This window comes from Schistocerca nitens, chromosome 5, assembly GCF_023898315.1.
Source record: "Schistocerca nitens isolate TAMUIC-IGC-003100 chromosome 5, iqSchNite1.1, whole genome shotgun sequence".
Classification (NCBI taxonomy): domain Eukaryota; kingdom Metazoa; phylum Arthropoda; class Insecta; order Orthoptera; family Acrididae; genus Schistocerca; species Schistocerca nitens.
In genome coordinates, this window is record NC_064618.1 from 58,956,469 (window position 1) to 58,969,344 (window position 12,876).

A 12,876-nucleotide genomic window follows, 5' to 3' on the forward strand; every position below is an offset into this window, starting at 1 on the left:
AAGCGACATTGCAGGTTGGGGCAGGTGGAGAAATCGGCCGTGGCAGAACACGCACTGAACACGTAATAAAATTCGCCGACACGGAAGTTCTGGCTGTAGAGAAGCACTATCACACGCGCTTGTTCAGAGAAGCTGTAGAAATCCAAAAACACGCGAACAGTTTCAACAAGAAAGAGGAAAGCCTTAAGGTAAACGGATCCTGGCTTCCCGTACTGCAGCGAACGACCGTCGCAGGTAGCAAGAGGAGAACCGCACCGGAAATGACCGCGGAGAAGCCCTCGGACGTTGGCGCGCCAGGTACATATAGTCTGCGGCCGCGAGCTCGCCTCCAGTTCACCACCGGCAATGGAGGGTGAAGCTTTGACAATGCCAGCCACTCGTGCTGGCGAAACGTCAGAAAAATCATTAGATGAACGTCGGCCGAAGAACCCGAGACAGAAGCCAATAGGCAGTTTGTCAACAAGTGGCCACGAAAGCCTTAACAATTTTGTATTACGCCTCTACGGGGAGGAGATTTGCAGATTGTACCGACGCCTTGACCAACGACGGAAGAAGAAAGCGCGACTGATGTCCTCTCTCGCCTTTCTGTCACGGTGCCGAGATGAATGTGCTACACCGAAGTTCTTGAGATGCAAGCGCCTATTCACCACCGCCCAAGCACATCGTATCTACGACAGAATGGAACGAGCTTTTCTTCGTGAGCGAATACATACAACACGGAGAGACTTGGCAAGAACGGATCAGAAACTTCTGGACATTTTCTATCAACTAAGTAGCAGAATGCATCGAGACGATTGGGACAAGATCGACAGCATCACTCACAGGAGCATGCAGAACGAACTCGAGCGCTGCACCGAGCGGCAAAAGAAAAAGTTTGAAAGATGCCGGAAGCAGACCGACAAGGCGATTCCCGACATGTCACACACAGTGGTCAACCTCACTGAACGACAATTGACCGAAGAGGAAGTGTCAGTCCTTCGAAAAGGAGGGAATTTCGCTATCATCCCGAGAACTATACCTATGGAGGACATCATTGCCAACACCGAAACAGCCATTCGGACCCCTCCTTGTGAAAGGGCAGAGGAAATAAGCACTGAAACAGCCAGGATACTGCGCTGGGCAAAACCACCAGCTTGCAACCTGAAGAAAGAAGAGGAACAAGCCATTAAGAATCTCAACGCCGACGAGAGTATATTGGTACTGCCTGCCGATAAGGGGAATGCGACCGTCGTAATGAAGACCGAAGATTATGAGCAAAAGATCCGAGACCTATTAGATCCGACGACTTACCGAAAACTAAGCGCAGATCCGACGCAGCGTATCACTCGGAATACGAATCGATTAATAAGGCGTCTTCTCTGCCGGCGGACATACAGAGAAACCTGCGCAACACAGAAGCCCTACCACCTCGGCTGTATGGATTACCCAAGATCCATAAGAACAACGTTCCACTGAGACCGATCGTTAGCGCTCCTGGCTCACCAACGTATAAACTGGCGAAACACTTGGCCTCTCTGCTACAGCCACACGTGGGAAAGACCGACACATACATTAAGGCCTCAGGACATTTCATTGAGAAGCTGAAGAAACTGAAACTTGCGCCAAACGACATCCTGGTCAGTTTTGATGTTGTTTCGTTATTTACGAAAGTGCCACTCAGCGACGCTCTGGAGCACATCGGTTCCATGTTCCCGCAAGACATCAAAAAGCTCTTCCATGCATGTCTCACCACGAGCTATTTCACGTGGAATGGCGATTTCTACGAACAGCTGGAAGGCGTCGCCATGGGTAGTCCTCTCAGTCCAGTGGTGGCCAACTTCTTCATGGAACAATTCGAAGCACAGGCACTGGACTCGGCGACTTGCAAACCTAAGGTGTGGTACAGGTACGTCGATGATACTTTCGTGGTGTGGAGCCATGGTGAAGAACAGCTCGGTGAATTCCTGAGACACTTGAACAGCCTCCATGCCAACATAACATTTACCATGGAGGTAGAAAAGGACAGGAAACTGCCATTTCTAGATGTGCTGGTCACAAGGGACGGCGAAAACCTGGGACACAGCGTGTATCGAAAACCGACACACACGGACCGATACCTCCACAAACTGTCAAACCACCACCCGAGCCAGAAAAGAGGCATGATTAGTACGCTCGTAACGAGAGCAGGACGAATATGTGAGCCTCAACACCTCAAACGAGAAATGCAACACCTGGAAACTGTTCTGAGGAGCAATGGGTACTCCACAAATTACATTAGAAGTGTAACAGAGCCAAACACTCGGCGAAGTAAGGAACCAGAAAAAGAAATGTCGGGTACGGCCTTTCTGCCATACATTCCCAGAGTGACGGACAGAATCGGCCGTATATTGCGCAAACACGGCGTAAGGTCGATTTTCAAACCGACAAGGAAGATCAAAGAGTGTCTTAGATCGGCGAAGGAGAAAAGAGACCCACTTGCAATGTCGGGAATATACCGTATACCTTGCACATGCGGAAAAGTTTATGTCGGAATGACTGGACGATCCATTAACACCAGGATCAAAGAGCATAAGCGACATTGCAGGTTGGGGCAGGTGGAGAAATCGGCCGTGGCAGAACACGCACTGAATGAGACCGACCACGTAATAAAATTCGCCGACACGGAAGTTCTGGCTGTAGAGAAGCACTATCACACGCGCTTGTTCAGAGAAGCTGTAGAAATCCAAAAACACGCGAACAGTTTCAACAAGAAAGAGGAAAGCCTTAAGGTAAACGGATCCTGGCTTCCCGTACTGCAGCGAACGACCGTCGCAGGTAGCAAGAGGAGAACCGCACCGGAAATGACCGCGGAGAAGCCCTCGGACGTTGGCGCGCCAGGTACATATAGTCTGCGGCCGCGAGCTCGCCTCCAGTTCACCACCGGCAATGGAGGGTGAAGCTTTGACAATGCCAGCCACTCGTGCTGGCGAAACGTCAGAAAAATCATTAGATGAACGTCGGCCGAAGAACCCGAGACAGAAGCCAATAGGCAGTTTGTCAACAAGTGGCCACGAAAGCCTTAACAATTTTGTATTACGCCTCTACGGGGAGGAGATTTGCAGATTGTACCGACGCCTTGACCAACGACGGAAGAAGAAAGCGCGACTGATGTCCTCTCTCGCCTTTCTGTCACGGTGCCGAGATGAATGTGCTACACCGAAGTTCTTGAGATGCAAGCGCCTATTCACCACCGCCCAAGCACATCGTATCTACGACAGAATGGAACGAGCTTTTCTTCGTGAGCGAATACATACAACACGGAGAGACTTGGCAAGAACGGATCAGGAACTTCTGGACATTTTCTATCAACTAAGTAGCAGAATGCATCGAGACGACTGGGACAAGATCGACAGCATCACTCACAGGAGCATGCAGAACGAACTCGAGCGCTACACCGAGCGGCAAAAGAAAAAGTTTGAAAGATGCCGGAAGCAGACCGACAAGGCGATTCCCGACATGTCACACACAGTGGTCAACCTCACTGAACGACAATTGACCGAAGAGGAAGTGTCAGTCCTTCGAAAAGGAGGGAATTTCGCTATCATCCCGAGAACTATACCTATGGAGGACATCATTGCCAACACCGAAACAGCCATTCGGACCCCTCCTTGTGAAAGGGCAGAGGAAATAAGCACTGAAACAGCCAGGATACTGCGCTGGGCAAAACCACCAGCTTGCAACCTGAAGAAAGAAGAGGAACAAGCCATTAAGAATCTCAACGCCGACAAGAGTATATTGGTACTGCCTGCCGATAAGGGGAATGCGACCGTCGTAATGAAGACCGAAGATTATGAGCAAAAGATCCGAGACCTATTAGATCCGACGACTTACCGAAAACTAAGCGCAGATCCGACGCAGCGTATCACTCGGAATACGAATCGATTAATAAGGCGTCTTCTCTGCCGGCGGACATACAGAGAAACCTGCGCAACACAGAAGCCCTACCACCTCGGCTGTATGGATTACCCAAGATCCATAAGAACAACGTTCCACTGAGACCGATCGTTAGCGCTCCTGGCTCACCAACGTATAAACTGGCGAAACACTTGGCCTCTCTGCTACAGCCACACGTGGGAAAGACCGACACATACATTAAGGACTCAGGACATTTCATTGAGAAGCTGAAGAAACTGAAACTTGCGCCAAACGACATCCTGGTCAGTTTTGATGTTGTTTCGTTATTTACGAAAGTGCCACTCAGCGACGCTCTGGAGCACATCGGTTCCATGTTCCCGCAAGACATCAAAAAGCTCTTCCATGCATGTCTCACCACGAGCTATTTCACGTGGAATGGCGATTTCTACGAACAGCTGGAAGGCGTCGCCATGGGTAGTCCTCTCAGTCCAGTGGTGGCCAACTTCTTCATGGAACAATTCGAAGCACAGGCACTGGACTCGGCGACTTGCAAACCTAAGGTGTGGCACAGGTACGTCGATGATACTTTCGTGGTGTGGAGCCATGGTGAAGAACAGCTCGGTGAATTCCTGAGACACTTGAACAGCCTCCATGCCAACATAACATTTACCATGGAGGTAGAAAAGGACAGGAAACTGCCATTTCTAGATGTGCTGGTCACAAGGGACGGCGAAAACCTGGGACACAGCGTGTATCGAAAACCGACACACACGGACCGATACCTCCACAAACTGTCAAACCACCACCCGAGCCAGAAAAGAGGCATGATTAGTACGCTCGTAACGAGACCAGGACGAATATGTGAGCCTCAACACCTCAAACGAGAAATGCAACACCTGGAAACTGTTCTGAGGAGCAATGGGTACTCCACAAATTACATTAGAAGTGTAACAGAGCCAAACACTCGGCGAAGTAAGGAACCAGAAAAAGAAATGTCGGGTACGGCCTTTCTGCCATACATTCCCAGAGTGACGGACAGAATCGGCCGTATATTGCGCAAACACGGCGTAAGGTCGATTTTCAAACCGACAAGGAAGATCAAAGAGTGTCTTAGATCGGCGAAGGAGAAAAGAGACCCACTTGCAATGTCGGGAATATACCGTATACCTTGCACATGCGGAAAAGTTTATGTCGGAATGACTGGACGATCCATTAACACCAGGATCAAAGAGCATAAGCGACATTGCAGGTTGGGGCAGGTGGAGAAATCGGCCGTGGCAGAACACGCACTGAATGAGACCGACCACGTAATAAAATTCGCCGACACGGAAGTTCTGGCTGTAGAGAAGCACTATCACACGCGCTTGTTCAGAGAAGCTGTAGAAATCCAAAAACACGCGAACAGTTTCAACAAGAAAGAGGAAAGCCTTAAGGTAAACGGATCCTGGCTTCCCGTACTGCAGCGAACGACCGTCGCAGGTAGCAAGAGGAGAACCGCACCGGAAATGACCGCGGAGAAGCCCTCGGACGTTGGCGCGCCAGGTACATATAGTCTGCGGCCGCGAGCTCGCCTCCAGTTCACCACCGGCAATGGAGGGTGAAGCTTTGACAATGCCAGCCACTCGTGCTGGCGAAACGTCAGAAAAATCATTAGATGAACGTCGGCCGAAGAACCCGAGACAGAAGCCAATAGGCAGTTTGTCAACAAGTGGCCACGAAAGCCTTAACAATTTTGTATTACGCCTCTACGGGGAGGAGATTTGCAGATTGTACCGACGCCTTGACCAACGACGGAAGAAAAAAGCGCGACTGATGTCCTCTCTCGCCTTTCTGTCACGGTGCCGAGATGAATGTGCTACACCGAAGTTCTTGAGATGCAAGCGCCTATTCACCACCGCCCAAGCACATCGTATCTACGACAGAATGGAACGAGCTTTTCTTCGTGAGCGAATACATACAACACGGAGAGACTTGGCAAGAACGGATCAGGAACTTCTGGACATTTTCTATCAACTAAGTAGCAGAATGCATCGAGACGACTGGGACAAGATCGACAGCATCACTCACAGGAGCATACAGAACGAACTCGAGCGCTGCACCGAGCGGCAAAAGAAAAAGTTTGAAAGATGCCGGAAGCAGACCGACAAGGCGATTCCCGACATGTCACACACAGTGGTCAACCTCACTGAACGACAATTGACCGAAGAGGAAGTGTCAGTCCTTCGAAAAGGAGGGAATTTCGCTATCATCCCGAGAACTATACCTATGGAGGACATCATTGCCAACACCGAAACAGCCATTCGGACCCCTCCTTGTGAAAGGGCAGAGGAAATAAGCACTGAAACAGCCAGGATACTGCGCCGAGCAAAACCACCAGCTTGCAACCTGAAGAAAGAAGAGGAACAAGCCATTAAGAATCTCAACGCCGACAAGAGTATATTGGTACTGCCTGCCGATAAGGGGAATGCGACCGTCGTAATGAAGACCGAAAATTATGAGCAAAAGATCCGAGACCTATTAGATCCGACGACGTACCGAAAACTAAGCGCAGATCCGACGCAGCGTATCACTCGGAATACGAATCGATTAATAAGGCGTCTTCTCTGCCGGCGGACATACAGAGAAACCTGCGCAACACAGAAGCCCTACCACCTCGGCTGTATGGATTACCCAAGATCCATAAGAACAACGTTCCACTGAGACCGATCGTTAGCGCTCCTGGCTCACCAACGTATAAACTGGCGAAACACTTGGCCTCTCTGCTACAGCCACACGTGGGAAAGACCGACACATACATTAAGGACTCAGGACATTTCATTGAGAAGCTGAAGAGACTGAAACTTGCGCCAAACGACATCCTGGTCAGTTTTGATGTTGTTTCGTTATTTACGAAAGTGCCACTCAGCGACGCTCTGGAGCACATCGGTTCCATGTTCCCGCAAGACATCAAAAAGCTCTTCCATGCATGTCTCACCACGAGCTATTTCACGTGGAATGGCGATTTCTACGAACAGCTGGAAGGCGTCGCCATGGGTAGTCCTCTCAGTCCAGTGGTGGCCAACTTCTTCATGGAACAATTCGAAGCACAGGCACTGGACTCGGCGACTTGCAAACCTAAGGTGTGGTACAGGTACGTCGATGATACTTTCGTGGTGTGGAGCCATGGTGAAGAACAGCTCGGTGAATTCCTGAGACACTTGAACAGCCTCCATGCCAACATAACATTTACCATGGAGGTAGAAAAGGACAGGAAACTGCCATTTCTAGATGTGCTGGTCACAAGGGACGGCGAAAACCTGGGACACAGCGTGTATCGAAAACCGACACACACGGACCGATACCTCCACAAACTGTCAAACCACCACCCGAGCCAGAAAAGAGGCATGATTAGTACGCTTGTAACGAGACCAGGACGAATATGTGAGCCGCAACACCTCAAACGAGAAATGCAACACCTGGAAACTGTTCTGAGGAGCAATGGGTACTCCACAAATTACATTAGAAGTGTAACAGAGCCAAACACTCGGCGAAGTAAGGAACCAGAAAAAGAAATGTCGGGTACGGCCTTTCTGCCATACATTCCCAGAGTGACGGACAGAATCGGCCGTATATTGCGCAAACACGGCGTAAGGTCGATTTTCAAACCGACAAGGAAGATCAAAGAGTGTCTTAGATCGGCGAAGGAGAAAAGAGACCCACTTGCAATGTCGGGAATATATCGTATACCTTGCACATGCGGAAAAGTTTATGTCGGAATGACTGGACGATCCATTAACACCAGGATCAAAGAGCATAAGCGACATTGCAGGTTGGGGCAGGTGGAGAAATCGGCCGTGGCAGAACACGCACTGAATGAGACCGACCACGTAATAAAATTCGCCGACACGGAAGTTCTGGCTGTAGAGAAGCACTATCACACGCGCTTGTTCAGAGAAGCTGTAGAAATCCAAAAACACGCGAACAGTTTCAACAAGAAAGAGGAAAGCCTTAAGGTAAACGGATCCTGGCTTCCCGTACTGCAGCGAACGACCGTCGCAGGTAGCAAGAGGAGAACCGCACCGGAAATGACCGCGGAGAAGCCCTCGGACGTTGGCGCGCCAGGTACATATAGTCTGCGGCCGCGAGCTCGCCTCCAGTTCACCACCGGCAATGGAGGGTGAAGCTTTGACAATGCCAGCCACTCGTGCTGGCGAAACGTCAGAAAAATCATTAGATGAACGTCGGCCGAAGAACCCGAGACAGAAGCCAATAGGCAGTTTGTCAACAAGTGGCCACGAAAGCCTTAACAATTTTGTATTACGCCTCTACGGGGAGGAGATTTGCAGATTGTACCGACGCCTTGACCAACGACGGAAGAAGAAAGCGCGACTGATGTCCTCTCTCGCCTTTCTGTCACGGTGCCGAGATGAATGTGCTACACCGAAGTTCTTGAGATGCAAGCGCCTATTCACCACCGCCCAAGCACATCGTATCTACGACAGAATGGAACGAGCTTTTCTTCGTGAGCGAATACATACAACACGGAGAGACTTGGCAAGAACGGATCAGGAACTTCTGGACATTTTCTATCAACTAAGTAGCAGAATGCATCGAGACGACTGGGACAAGATCGACAGCATCACTCACAGGAGCATGCAGAACGAAGTCGAGCGCTGCACCGAGCGGCAAAAGAAAAAGTTTGAAAGATGCCGGAAGCAGACCGACAAGGCGATTCCCGACATGTCACACACAGTGGTCAACCTCACTGAACGACAATTGACCGAAGAGGAAGTGTCAGTCCTTCGAAAAGGAGGGAATTTCGCTATCATCCCGAGAACTATACCTATGGAGGACATCATTGCCAACACCGAAACAGCCATTCGGACCCCTCCTTGTGAAAGGGCAGAGGAAATAAGCACTGAAACAGCCAGGATACTGCGCCGAGCAAAACCACCAGCTTGCAACCTGAAGAAAGAAGAGGAACAAGCCATTAAGAATCTCAACGCCGACAAGAGTATATTGGTACTGCCTGCCGATAAGGGGAATGCGACCGTCGTAATGAAGACCGAAAATTATGAGCAAAAGATCCGAGACCTATTAGATCCGACGACGTACCGAAAACTAAGCGCAGATCCGACGCAGCGTATCACTCGGAATACGAATCGATTAATAAGGCGTCTTCTCTGCCGGCGGACATACAGAGAAACCTGCGCAACACAGAAGCCCTACCACCTCGGCTGTATGGATTACCCAAGATCCATAAGAACAACGTTCCACTGAGACCGATCGTTAGCGCTCCTGGCTCACCAACGTATAAACTGGCGAAACACTTGGCCTCTCTGCTACAGCCACACGTGGGAAAGACCGACACATACATTAAGGACTCAGGACATTTCATTGAGAAGCTGAAGAAACTGAAACTTGCGCCAAACGACATCCTGGTCAGTTTTGATGTTGTTTCGTTATTTACGAAAGTGCCACTCAGCGACGCTCTGGAGCACATCGGTTCCATGTTCCCGCAAGACATCAAAAAGCTCTTCCATGCATGTCTCACCACGAGCTATTTCACGTGGAATGGCGATTTCTACGAACAGCTGGAAGGCGTCGCCATGGGTAGTCCTCTCAGTCCAGTGGTGGCCAACTTCTTCATGGAACAATTCGAAGCACAGGCACTGGACTCGGCGACTTGCAAACCTAAGGTGTGGTACAGGTACGTCGATGATACTTTCGTGGTGTGGAGCCATGGTGAAGAACAGCTCGGTGAATTCCTGAGACACTTGAACAGCCTCCATGCCAACATAACATTTACCATGGAGGTAGAAAAGGACAGGAAACTGCCATTTCTAGATGTGCTGGTCACAAGGGACGGCGAAAACCTGGGACACAGCGTGTATCGAAAACCGACACACACGGACCGATACCTCCACAAACTGTCAAACCACCACCCGAGCCAGAAAAGAGGCATGATTAGTACGCTCGTAACGAGACCAGGACGAATATGTGAGCCTCAACACCTCAAACGAGAAATGCAACACCTGGAAACTGTTCTGAGGAGCAATGGGTACTCCACAAATTACATTAGAAGTGTAACAGAGCCAAACACTCGGCGAAGTAAGGAACCAGAAAAAGAAATGTCGGGTACGGCCTTTCTGCCATACATTCCCAGAGTGACGGACAGAATCGGCCGTATATTGCGCAAACACGGCGTAAGGTCGATTTTCAAACCGACAAGGAAGATCAAAGAGTGTCTTAGATCGGCGAAGGAGAAAAGAGACCCACTTGCAATGTCGGGAATATACCGTATACCTTGCACATGCGGAAAAGTTTATGTCGGAATGACTGGACGATCCATTAACACCAGGATCAAAGAGCATAAGCGACATTGCAGGTTGGGGCAGGTGGAGAAATCGGCCGTGGCAGAACACGCACTGAATGAGACCGACCACGTAATAAAATTCGCCGACACGGAAGTTCTGGCTGTAGAGAAGCACTATCACACGCGCTTGTTCAGAGAAGCTGTAGAAATCCAAAAACACGCGAACAGTTTCAACAAGAAAGAGGAAAGCCTTAAGGTAAACGGATCCTGGCTTCCCGTACTGCAGCGAACGACCGTCGCAGGTAGCAAGAGGAGAACCGCACCGGAAATGACCGCGGAGAAGCCCTCGGACGTTGGCGCGCCAGGTACATATAGTCTGCGGCCGCGAGCTCGCCTCCAGTTCACCACCGGCAATGGAGGGTGAAGCTTTGACAATGCCAGCCACTCGTGCTGGCGAAACGTCAGAAAAATCATTAGATGAACGTCGGCCGAAGAACCCGAGACAGAAGCCAATAGGCAGTTTGTAAAAAATCATAGTTGCAGAAAGTGCAAGTGTGAAGACTAGTCAAGAGTGAGAGTGATCAGTTGATTGTGAAGTTTTAATAATAGTACCTCATAGTATTTTCTCAGTGAAAGTGTTGTTACAAGACTCATAACAATATTTTTAGCAATAACGTTACAATAGTTTCCCCATACGTAACTCGTAATACGGGTTAGGTATGGGAAACTATCGATGCGTATATCTCTGGTAATAGTGACTTTGGAGACGATACCTAAAAGCACATTATTGCTATATATTCTACTTTACACACGCTGTACAAAAGATTTGCATGTCTAACTGCATCTATTGCCACAATAGAAGTTTTTCAACATTGTGGCGTACAAAGACATGGCTGAGATCGATTGTGAAAGAGGATCGACCTAACGGCTTAGCTCTGTTGAACACTTACCCTGACATTGATTGTCCAATTGACGATGCAATTAACCAATAATTAACCAATTTGCCAGGAAGAATAGGCGCATAGAATTCATCAGTTAAGGAAGAGAACCACAGTTGTAACTTTTTATATCATAAGATGGCTTTGTCTTTTACATGTGTATAATCAGTTTAAATTAAATTTTCTTAAACTTTGAATGTGACTTCATATTTTTTTTATTACGGTAAAATTAAAGCTAGCTCATGATATCTTTAGCGCCCCGCTCCTTGAGGTTTCTCTGTATTCGCCACTGTTTGTAGTCGAGCACACATGAACATACAAAAATACTCCTTTCTAACTGACTAGATTAAACTAACGATTGTCGGGAAATGTGTCCTCAGTACCTTGAGTTCGTCTGATTTCAAGTGTGATGTAATCCGTTTTAGACCAGATGTCTAAACATTAAGTAAATCAGTCAATAGTACATTTACATTGTATTTCCGCGTTTGGTGCACTGCTGCAATACTCTCAGTCAGTGACTTGTTCTCCTTCATATTTAAGTAAAGAATGACCTGGAGAGAGATAATCGCTACAGCAGCAGCGACTGAGCAGCGCGGCTGCATGGCAGTAGCAGTCAGCGTAGGCCAGGGCAGCGCTGTGCTGCTGGAGTACTGGTAGCTCTTCGTGTTTTACTCTCCCCGTTCATACGTATCGATACAACAAAATCGCATTAGACAAATATGGGATTGATCTAACGAATGGGCACGTAAAGTTCCGCTTTAAAATCCATTTTGTTTGTAACGGAAAACAAACCGATGCACTCCGTCGTGAATGTGAGTCGTATGGGAGACGTGATGACCTGTATTGGTTTGGGTTGACTCCATCTACACATACCAGAATTAAAATTGCAGATATGTGTCGAAACACTGGAGAAAGTGCGCCTCACGACTGTTAGAAGAGACACTGATAAGCCAAAACATGGCCCACCGCGAGGTTGGATGCTGCCTAGTGACGTTGCGGGCACGTGGCACCCTATGTAATCTATATAAGCTCAGCAGATAAGGACGTGGATCACCCTAGCGAAGATTTGGGCTGCAAGCGGAGATATCCACCGGTATAAGTGACTTTGTCAAAGAACAAATTGTTATTATTATGCAAAGCATGTGAACGAGTATCAAATGTTCACTTGCCACTGTGAGCACCTACAGAAAGAGGCGCTAATTGGTTAGATGTCCACAACTCTCCACGGAATGTGGGGTTTGAGGGTTGCCTGCTCTGTAAAACTGGTGGTTCGTGGACCTCTGAGGGAAGAGTACAATGCTGGTTCAAGCACAAGCGTTTCGGAGCACTTGGAGCGCCGCAGTAGATTACCCGTGCGTGTTCACATGTTGACCCGACAACATCGTAAATTACGATTGTATAGGAATTCCACCGTCTGTCAATGGAAAAGTGTCGGCTCCTCGGATGAATCACATTATTGCTACACTAGGTCGCTGGTAGTCTCCACAAGCCCTCATCGAGGTGAACGGCGGCACGCAACGTGCAGCGCGCCACGAACGCAGGCTGGTGCGAGTAGTATTATGCTTTGGCAGACATACTCCTGCGCTTGTATGGGACCTGTGGTAACAATCGAAACAAGCTAACAGCTGCGAACCACCTGCACCCCTCCATCACCCTTCATGTCTTCCCCGACGGCGATGTCACCTTTGATTAGTATAACTGTCTGCGTATCAGAGCCGGAACCGTGTTACAATAATTGGAGGAGCATTATAGTGAACTCACGTTGATGTT